Genomic DNA, 9,938 nt, shown 5'->3' on the forward strand with positions numbered 1-9,938 from the left:
CCGCAGCCCCACGGGCTGTGGGGCCACGCAAGCGGCTGCCAAAGAGCTTTCCAACGAGGCAAGGCTTTCCCTCCTGGCTCTTCGGCCGTGGGAGCTGTCGCCAGAGACGCGGCCCTACCGGAAAATGCTTTGCAGGCTGGCGCAGCGGCCCCACGTGGGCGCCGGTGGCGCCGAGGCTGACGGCCGCCGCAAAGCCCGCAGCCCCATGGGCTGTGGGGCCACACGAGCGGCTGCCAAAGAGCTTTCCAACGAGGCACGGCTTTCCCTCCTGGCTCTTCGGGCGTGGGAGCTGTCAGCAGAGCCGCGGCCCTACCGGAAAATGCTTCGCAGGCTGGCTCGGCGGCCCGACGTGGGCGCCGGTGTCACCCAGGCTGACGGCCGCTGGAAATCCCGCAGCCCCACAGGCTGTGGGGCCACGCGAGCGGCTGCCAAAGAGCTTTCCAATGAGGCACGGCTTTCCCTCCTGGCTCTTCGGGCGTGGGAGCTGTCGCCAGAGCCGCAGCCCTACCGGAAAATGCTTCTCTGGCTGGCGCAGCGGCCCCACCTGGGCGCCGGTGTCGCTGAGGCTGACGGCCGCTGCAAAGCCCACAGCCCCACGGGCTGTGGGGCCACGCGCGCGGCGGCCAAAGAGCTTTCCAACGAGGCACGGCTTTCCCTCCTGGCTCGTCGGGTGTGGGAGCTGTCGCCAGAGCCGCGGCCCTACCGGAAAATGCTTCACAGGCTGGCGCGGCGGCGCCACATGGGCGCCGATGGCGCCGAGGCTGACGGCCTCCGGAAAGCCCGCAGCCCCACGGGCGGTGGGGCCACGCGAGCGACTGCCAAAGAGCTTTCCAATGAGGCACGTCTTTCCCTCCTGGCTCTTCGGGCGTGGGAGCTGTCGCCAGAGCCGCGGCCCTGCTGGAAAATGCTTCGCAGGCTGGTGCAGCGGTGCCACGTGGGCGCCGGTAGCGCCGAGGCTGACGGCTGCCAGAAAGCCCGCAGCCCCACGGGCTGTGGGGCCACACGAGCGGCTGCCAAAGAGCTTTCCAACGAGGCACGGCTTTCCCTCCTGGCTCTTCGGGCGTGGGAGCTGTGGCCAGAGCCGCGGCCCTACAGGAAAATGCTTCGCAGGCTGGCGCGTCGGCGCCACATGGGCGCCGGTGGCGCCGAGGCTGACGGCCGCTGGAAATCCCGCAGCTGCACGGGCTGTGGGGCCATGCGAGCGGCTGCCAAAGAGCTTTCCAACGAGGCACGGCTTTCCCTCCTGGCTCTTCGGGCATGGGAGCTGTCGCCAGAGACGCGGCCCTACCGGAAAATGCTTCGCAGGCTGGCGCGGCGCCTCGACGTGGGCGCCGGTGTCGCCGAGGCTGATGGGCGCCGCAAAGCCCGCAGCCCCACGGGCTTTAGGGCCATGCGAGCGGCTGCCAAAGAGCTTTCCAATGAGGCACGGCTTTCCCTCCTGGCTCTTCGGCCGTGGGAGCTGTCGCCAGAGCCGCGGCCCTACCGGAAAATGCTTCGCAGGCTGGCGCGGCGGCACCACGTGGGCGCCGGTGGCGCCGAGGCTGACGGCCGCCGCAAAGGCCGCAGCCCCACGGACTGTGGGGCCACGCGAGCGGCTGCCAAAGAGCTTTCCAACGAGGCACGGCTTTCCCTCCTGGCTCTTCGGCCGTGGGAGCTGTCGCCAGAGCTGCGGCCCTACCGGAAAATGCTTCGCAGGCTGGTGCGGCGGCCCGACGTGGGCGCCGCTGGCGCCGAGGCTGACGGCCGCCGCAAAGCCCGCAGCCCCACGGGCTGTGGGGCCACGCGAGCGGCTGCCAAAGAGTTTTCCAATGAGGCATGGCTTTCCCTCCTGGCTCTTCGGGCGTGGGAGCTGTCGCCAGAGCCGCGGCCCTACCGGAAAATGCTTCTCTGGCTGGCGCAGCGGCCCCACCTAGGCGCCGGTGGCGCTGAGGCTGACGGCCGCCGCAAAGCCCGCAGCCCCACGGGCTGTGGGGCCACGCGCGCGACTGCCAAAGAGCTTTCCAACGAGGCACGGCTTTCCCTCCTGGCTCTTCGGGCGTGGGAGCTGTCGCCAGAGACGCGGCCCTACCGGAAAATGCTTCTCTGGCTGGTGCACCGGCCCCACGTGGGCGCCGGTGGCGCCGAGGCTGATGGGCGCCGCAAAGCCCGCAGCCCCACGGGCTTTAGGGCCATGCGAGCGGCTGCCAAAGAGCTTTCCAACGAGGCACGGCTTTCCCTCCTGGCTCTTCGGGCGTGGGAGCTGTCACCAGAGACGCGGCCCTACTGGAAAATGCTTTGCAGGCTGGCGCGGCGGCACCACGTGGGCGCCGGTGGCGCCGAGGCTGACGGCCGCCGGAAAGCCCGCAGCCCCACGGACTGTGGGGCCACGCGAGCGGCTGCCAAAGAGCTTTCCAACGAGGCACGGCTTTCCCTCCTGGCTCTTCGGCCGTGGGAGCTGTCAGCAGAGCCGCGGCCCTACTGGAAAATGCTTCGCAGGCTGGCGCGGCGGCCTGACGTGGGCGCAGCTGGCGCCGAAGCTGACGGCCGCCGCAAAGCCCGCAGCCCCACGGGCTGTGGGGCCACGCGAGTGGCTGCCAAAGAGCTTTCCAACGAGGCACGGCTTTCCCTCCTGGATCTTCGGGCGTGGGAGCTGTCAGCAGAGCCGCGGCCCTACCGGAAAATGCTTCGCAGGCTGGCGCGGCGGCCCGACGTGGGCGCCGGTGTCGCCCAGGCTGACGGCCGCAGCAAAGCCCGCAGCCCCATGGGCTGTGGGGCCGCGTGAGTGGCTGCCAAAGAGCTTTCCAACGAGGCACGGCTTTCCCTCCTGGCTCTTCGGGCGTGGGAGCTGTTGCCAGAGACACGGCCCTACCGAAAAATGCTTCTCTGGCTGGCGCGGCGGCCTCACCTGGGCGCCGGTGTCGCCGAGGCTGACGGCCGCCGCAAAGCCCGCAGCCCCACGGGCTGTGGGGCCACGCAAGCGGCTGCCAAAGAGATTTCCAATGAGGCACGGCTTTCCCTCCTGGCTCTTCGGGCGTGGGAGCTGTCGCCAGAGACGCGGCCCTACCGGAAAATGCTTCTCTGGCTGGCGCAGCGGCCACACGTGGGCGCCGGTGGCGCTGAGGCTGACGGCCGCCGCAAAGCCCGCAGCCCCACGGGCTGTGGGGCCACGCGCGCAGCGGCCAAAGAGCTTTCCAACGAGGCACGGCTTTCCCTCCTGGCTCTTCGGGCGTGGGAGCTGTCGCCAGAGCCGCGGCCCTACCGGAAAATGCTTCGCAGGCTGGCGCGGTCGTGCCATGTGGGCGCCGGTGGCGCCGAGGCTGACAGACGCCGGAAAGCCCGCAGCCCCATGGGCTGTGGGGCCACGCGAGCAGCTGCCAAAGAGCTTTCCAACGAGGCACGGCTTTCCCTCGTGGCTCTTCGGCCGTGGGAGCTGTGGCCAGAGCCGCGGCCCTACCGGAAAATGCTTTGCAGGCTGGCGCGGCGGCCCGACGTGGGCGCCGGTGTAGCCCAGGCTGACGGCCGCCGCAAAGCCCGCAGCCCCACGGGCTGTTGGGCCACACGAGCGACTGCCAAAGAGCTTTCCAATGAGGCACGGCTTTCCCTCCTGGCTCTTCGGCCGTGGGAGCTGTCGCCAGAGCCGCGGCCCTACCGGAAAATGCTTCGCAGGCTGACGCGGCGGCGCCACGTGGGCGCCGGTGGCGCCGAGGCTGACGGCCGCCGCAAAGCCCGCAGCCCCACAGGCTTTAGGGCCATGCGAGTGGCTGCCAAAGAGCTTTCCAACGAGGCACGGCTTTCCCTCCTGGCTCTTCGGGCGTGGGAGCTGTGGACAGAGCCGCGGCCCTACCGGAAAATGCTTTGTAGGCTAGCGCGGCGGCCCGACGTGGGCGCCGGTGGCGCCCAGGCTGACGGCCGCCGCAAAGCCCGCAGCCCCATGGGCTGTGGGGCCACGCGAGCGGCTGCCAAAGAGCTTTCCAACGAGGCACGGCTTTCCCTCCTGGCTCTTCGGGCGTGGGAGCTGTCGCCAGAGACGCGGCCCTACCGGAAAACGCTTCGCAGGCTGGCGCGGCGGCCCGACGTGGGCGCCGGTGGCGCTGAGGCTGACAGACGCCGCAAAGCCCGCAGCCCCACGGGTTGTGGGGCCACGCGAGCGACTGCCAAAGAGCTTTCCAATGAGGCACGGCTTTCCCTCCTGGCTCTTCGGGCGTGGGAGCTGTCGCCAGAGCCGCGGCCCTACCGGAAAATGCTTTGCAGGCTGGCGCGGCGGCCCGACGTGGGCGCCAGTGGCACTGAGGCTGACGGCCGCCGCAAAGCCCGCAGCCCCACGGGCTGTGGGGCCACGCGAGCGGCTGCCAAAGAGCTTTCCAACGAGGCACGGCTTTCCCTCCTGGCTCTTCGGGCGTGGGAGCTGTCACCAGAGCCGTGGCCCTACCGGAAAATGCTTCGCAGGCTGGCGCGGCGGCCCGACGTGGGCGCCGGTGTCGCCGAGGCTGACGGCCGCCGCAAAGCCCGCAGCCCCATGGGCTTTAGGGCCATGCGAGCGGCTGCCAAAGAGCTTTCCAACGAGGCACGGCTTTCCCTCCTGGCTCTTCGGGCGTGGGAGCTGTCGCCAGAGCCGCGGCCCTACAGGAAAATGCTTCGCAGGCTGGCGCGGCGGCGCAACGTGGGCGCCGGTGGCGCCCAGGCTGACGGCCGCCGGAAAGCCCGCAGCCCCATGGGCTATGGGGCCACGCGAGCGGCTGCCAAAGAGCTTTCCAACGAGGCACGGCTTTCCCTCCTGGCTCTTCGGGCGTGGGAGCTGTCGCCAGAGCCGCGGCCCTACCGGAAAATGCATCGCAGGCTGGCGCGGTCGCGCCACGTGGGCGCCGGTGGCGCTGAGGCTGACAGCCGCCGCATAGCCCGCAGACCCAAGGGCTGTGGGGCCACGCGAGCGGCTGCCAAAGAGCTTTCCAATGAGGCACGACTTTCCCTCCTGGCTCTTCGGGCGTGGGTGCTGTTGCCAGAGACGCGGCCCTACCGGAAAATGCTTTGCAGGCTGGCGCGGTGGCCCGACGTGGGCGCCGGTGGCGCTGAGGCTGGAGGCCGCCGCAAAGCCCGCAGCCCCACGGGCTGTGGGGCAACGCGAGCGGCGGCCAAAGAGCTTTCCAAGGAGGCACGGCTTTCCCTCCTGGCTCTTCGGGCGTGGGAGCTGTGGACAGAGCCGCGGCCCTACCGGAAAATGCTTTGTAGGCTAGCGCGGCGGCCCGACGTGGGCGCCGGTGGCGCCCAGGCTGACGGCCGCCGCAAAGCCCGCAGCCTCATGGGCTGTGGGCCCACGCGAGCGGCTGCCAAAGAGCTTTCCAATGAGGCACGGCTTTCCCTCCTGGCTCTTCGGGCGTGGGAGCTGTGGCCATTGCCGCGGCCCTACCGGAAAATGCTTCTCTGGCTGGCGCAGCGGCCCCACCTGGGCGCCGGTGGCGCTGAGGCTGACGGCCGCCGTAAAGCCCGCAGCCCCACGGGCTGTGGGGCCACACGAGCGGCGGCCAAAGATCTTTCCAACGAGACACGGCTTTCCCTCCTGGCTCTTCGGGCGTGGGTGCTGTCGCCAGAGCCGCGGCCCTTCCGGAAAATGCTTCGAAGGCTGGTGCGGTCGTGCCATGTGGGCTCCGGTGGCACCGAGGCTGACAGCCGCCGGAAAGCCCGCAGCCCCATGGGCTGTGGGGCCACGTGAGTGGCTGCCAAAGAGCTTTCCAATGAGGCACGGCTTTCCCTCCTGGCTCTTCGGGCGTGGGAGCTGTCGCCAGAGCCGTGGCCCTACCGGAAAATGCTTCGCAGGCTGGCGTGGCGGCGCAACGTGGGCGCCGGTGGCGCTAAGGCTGACGGCCGCCGCAAAGCCCGGAGCCCCATGGGCTGTGGGGCGACGCGAGTGGCTGCCAAAGAGCTTTCCAACGAGGCACGGCTTTCCCTCCTGGCTCTTCGGGCGTGGGAGCTGTCAGCAGAGCCGCGGCCCTAAAGGAAAATGCTTTGCAGGCTGGCGCGGCGGCCCGACGTTGGCGCCGGTGTCACCCAGGCTGACGGCCGCCGCAAAGCCCGCAGCCCCACGGGCTGTGGGGCCACGCGAGCGGCTGCCAAAGAGCTTTCCAGCGAGGGAAGGCTTTCCCTCCTGGCTCTTCGGGCATGGGAGCTGTCGCCAGAGCCGTGGCCCTACCGGAAAATGCTTCGCAGGCTGGCGCGGCGGCCCGACGTGGGCGCCGGTGTCGCCGAGGCTGACGGCCGCCGCAAAGCCCGCAGCCCCACGGGCTTTAGGGCCATGCGAGCGGCTGCCAAAGAGCTTTCCAACGAGGCACGGCTTTCCCTCCTGGCTCTTCGGGCGTGGGAGCTGTCGCCAGAGCCGCGGCCCTACAGGAAAATGCTTCGCAGGCTGGCGCGGCGGCGCAACGTGGGCGCCGGTGGCGCCCAGGCTGACGGCCGCCGGAAAGCCCGCAGCCCCACGGGCTGTGGGGCCACGCGAGCGGCTGCCAAAGAGCTTTCCAGCGAGGGAAGGCTTTCCCTCCTGGCTCTTCGGGCATGGGAGCTGTCGCCAGAGCCGCGGCCCTACCGGAAAATGCTTCGCAGGCTGGCGCGGCGGCCCCACCTGGGCGCCGGTGTCGCCGAGGCTGACGGCCGCCGCAAAGCCCGCAGCCCCAAGGGCTGTGGGGCCACGCGAGCGAATGCCAAAGAGCTTTCCAACGAGGCACGGCTTTCCCTCCTGGCTCTTCGGGCGTGGGAGCTGTCGCCAGAGACGCGGCCCTACCGGAAAATGCTTCGCAGGCTGGCGCGGCGAGGCAACGTGGGCGCCGCTGGCACCTAGGCTGACGGCAGCCGCAAAGCCCACAGCCCCATGGGCTGTGGGGCCACGCGAGCGGCTTCCAAAGAGCTTTCCAACGAGGCACGGCTTTCCCTCCTGGCTCTTTGGGCGTGGGAGCTGTCGCCAGAGACGCGGCCCTACCGGAAAATGCATCGCAGGCTGGCGCGGTCGCGCCACGTGGGCGCCGGTGGCGCTGAGGCTGACAGCCGCCGCATAGCCCGCAGACCCAAGGGCTGTGGGGCCACGCGAGCGAATGCCAAAGAGCTTTCCAATGAGGCACGACTTTCCCTCCTGGCTCTTCGGGCGTGGGAGCTGTTGCCAGAGACGCGGCCCTACCGGAAAATGCTTTGCAGGCTGGCGCGGTGTCCCGACGTGGGCGCCGGTGGCGCTGATGCTGGAGGCCGCCGCAAAGCCCGCAGCCCCACGGGCTGTGTGGCAACGGGAGCGGCGGCCAAAGAGCTTTCCAACGAGGCACGGCTTTCCCTCCTGGCTCTTCGGGCGTGGGAGCTGTGGACAGAGCCGCGGCCCTACCGGAAAATGCTTTGTAGGCTAGCGCGGCGGTCCGACGTGGGCGCCGGTGGCGCCCAGGCTGACGGCCGCCGCAAAGCCCACAGCCTCATGGGCTGTGGGCCCACGCGAGCGGCTGCCAAAGAGCTTTCCAATGAGGCACGGCTTTCCCTCCTGGCTCTTCGGGCGTGGGAGCTGTGGCCAGAGACGCGGCCCTACCGGAAAATGCTTCTCTGGCTGGCGCAGCGGCCCCACCTGGGCGCCGGTGGCGCTGAGGCTGACGGCCGCCGCAAAGCCCGCAGCCCCACGGGCTGTGGGGCCACAGGAGCGGCGGCCAAAGATCTTTCCAACGAGACACGGCTTTCCCTCCTGGCTCTTCGGGCGTGGGAGCTGTCGCCAGAGCCGCGGCCCTACCGCAAAATGCTTCGCAGGCTGTTGCGGTCGTGCCATGTGGGCGCCGGTGGCGCCGAGGCTGACGGCCGCTGCAAAGCTCGCAGCCCCACGGGCTTTAGGGCCATGCGAGCTGCTGCCAAAGAGCTTTCCAAGGAGGCACGGCTTTCCCTCCTGGCTCTTCGGCCGTGGGAGCTGTCGCCAGAGCCGCGGCCCTACCGGAAAATGCTTCGCAGGCTGGCGCGGCCGCTCCACGTGGGCACCGGTGTCGCCCAGGCTGACGGCCGCCGGAAAGCCCGCAGCCCCACGGGCTGTGGGGCCACGCGAGCGGCTGCCAAAGAGCTTTCCAGCGAGGGAAGGCTTTCCCTCCTGGCTCTTCGGGCATGGGAGCTGTCGCCAGAGCCGCGGCCCTACCGGAAAATGCTTCGCAGGCTGGCGCGGCGGCCCCACCTGGGCGCCGGTGTCGCCGAGGCTGACGGCCGCCGCAAAGCCCGCAGCCCCATGGGCTATGGGGCCACGCGAGCGGCTGCCAAAGAGCTTTCCAACGAGGCACGGCTTTCCCTCCTGGCTCTTCGGGCGTGGGAGCTGTCGCCAGAGACGCGGCCCTACCGGAAAATGCTTCGCAGGCTGGCGCGGCGAGGCAACGTGGGCGCCGCTGGCACCTAGGCTGACGGCCGCCGCAAAGCCCACAGCCCCATGGGCTGTGGGGCCACGCGAGCGGCTGCCAAAGAGCTTTCCAACGAGGCACGGCTTTCCCTCCTGGCTCTTTGGGCGTGGGAGCTGTCGCCAGAGACGCGGCCCTACCGGAAAATGCATCGCAGGCTGGCGCGGTCGCGCCACGTGGGCGCCGGTGGCGCTGAGGCTGACAGCCGCCGCATAGCCCGCAGACCCAAGGGCTGTGGGGCCACGCGAGCGAATGCCAAAGAGCTTTCCAATGAGGCACGACTTTCCCTCCTGGCTCTTCGGGCGTGGGAGCTGTTGCCAGAGACGCGGCCCTACCGGAAAATGCTTTGCAGGTTGGCGCGGTGTCCCGACGTGGGCGCCGGTGGCGCTGAGGCTGGAGGCCGCCGCAAAGCCCGCAGCCCCACGGGCTGTGTGGCAACGGGAGCGGCGGCCAAAGAGCTTTCCAACGAGGCACGGCTTTCCCTCCTGGCTCTTCGGGCGTGGGAGCTGTGGACAGAGCCGCGGCCCTACCGGAAAATGCTTTGTAGGCTAGCGCGGCGGCCCGACGTGGGCGCCGGTGGCGCCCAGGCTGACGGCCGCCGCAAAGCCCACAGCCTCATGGGCTGTGGGCCCACGCGAGCGGCTGCCAAAGAGCTTTCCAATGAGGCACGGCTTTCCCTCCTGGCTCTTCGGGCGTGGGAGCTGTGGCCAGAGCCGCGGCCCTACCGGAAAATGCTTCTCTGGCTGGCGCAGCGGCCCCACCTGGGCGCCGGTGGCGCTGAGGCTGACGGCCGCCGCAAAGCCCGCAGCCCCACGGGCTGTGGGGCCACAGGAGCGGCGGCCAAAGATCTTTCCAATGAGACACGGCTTTCCCTCCTGGCTCTTCGGGCGTGGGAGCTGTCGCCAGAGCCGCGGCCCTACCGCAAAATGCTTCGCAGGCTGGTGCGGTCGTGCCATGTGGGCGCCGGTGGCGCCGAGGCTGACGGCCGCTGCAAAGCTCGCAGCCCCACAGGCTTTAGGGCCATGCGAGCTGCTGCCAAAGAGCTTTCCAAGGAGGCACGGCTTTCCCTCCTGGCTCTTCGGCCGTGGGAGCTGTCGCCAGAGCCGCGGCCCTACCGGAAAATGCTTCGCAGGCTGGCGCGGCCGCTCCACGTGGGCACCGGTGTCGCCCAGGCTGACGGGCGCCGCAAAGCCCGCAGCCCCACGGGCTGTGGGGCCACGCGAGCGGCTGCCAAAGAGCTTTCCAATGAGGCACGGCTTTCCCTCCTGGCTCTTCGGCCGTGGGAGCTGTCGCCAGAGACGCGGCCCTACCGGAAAATGCTTTGCAGGCTGGCGCGGCGGCCCGACGTGGGTGCCGGTGTCGCCGAGGCTGACGGCCGCCGCAAAGCCCGCAGCCCCATGGGGTGTGGGGCCACGCGAGCGGCTGCCAAAGAGCTTTCCAACGAGGCACGGCTTTCCCTCCTGGCTCTTCGGGCGTGGGAGCTGTCCCCAGAGACGCGGCCCTACCGGAAAATGCTTCGCAGGCTGGCGCGGCGGCCCGACGTGGGCGCCGGTGTCGCCGAGGCTAACGGCCGCC

The sequence above is a fragment of the Larus michahellis genome, unplaced genomic scaffold (genome assembly GCF_964199755.1).
Source record: "Larus michahellis unplaced genomic scaffold, bLarMic1.1 SCAFFOLD_49, whole genome shotgun sequence".
Classification (NCBI taxonomy): Eukaryota; Metazoa; Chordata; class Aves; order Charadriiformes; family Laridae; genus Larus; species Larus michahellis.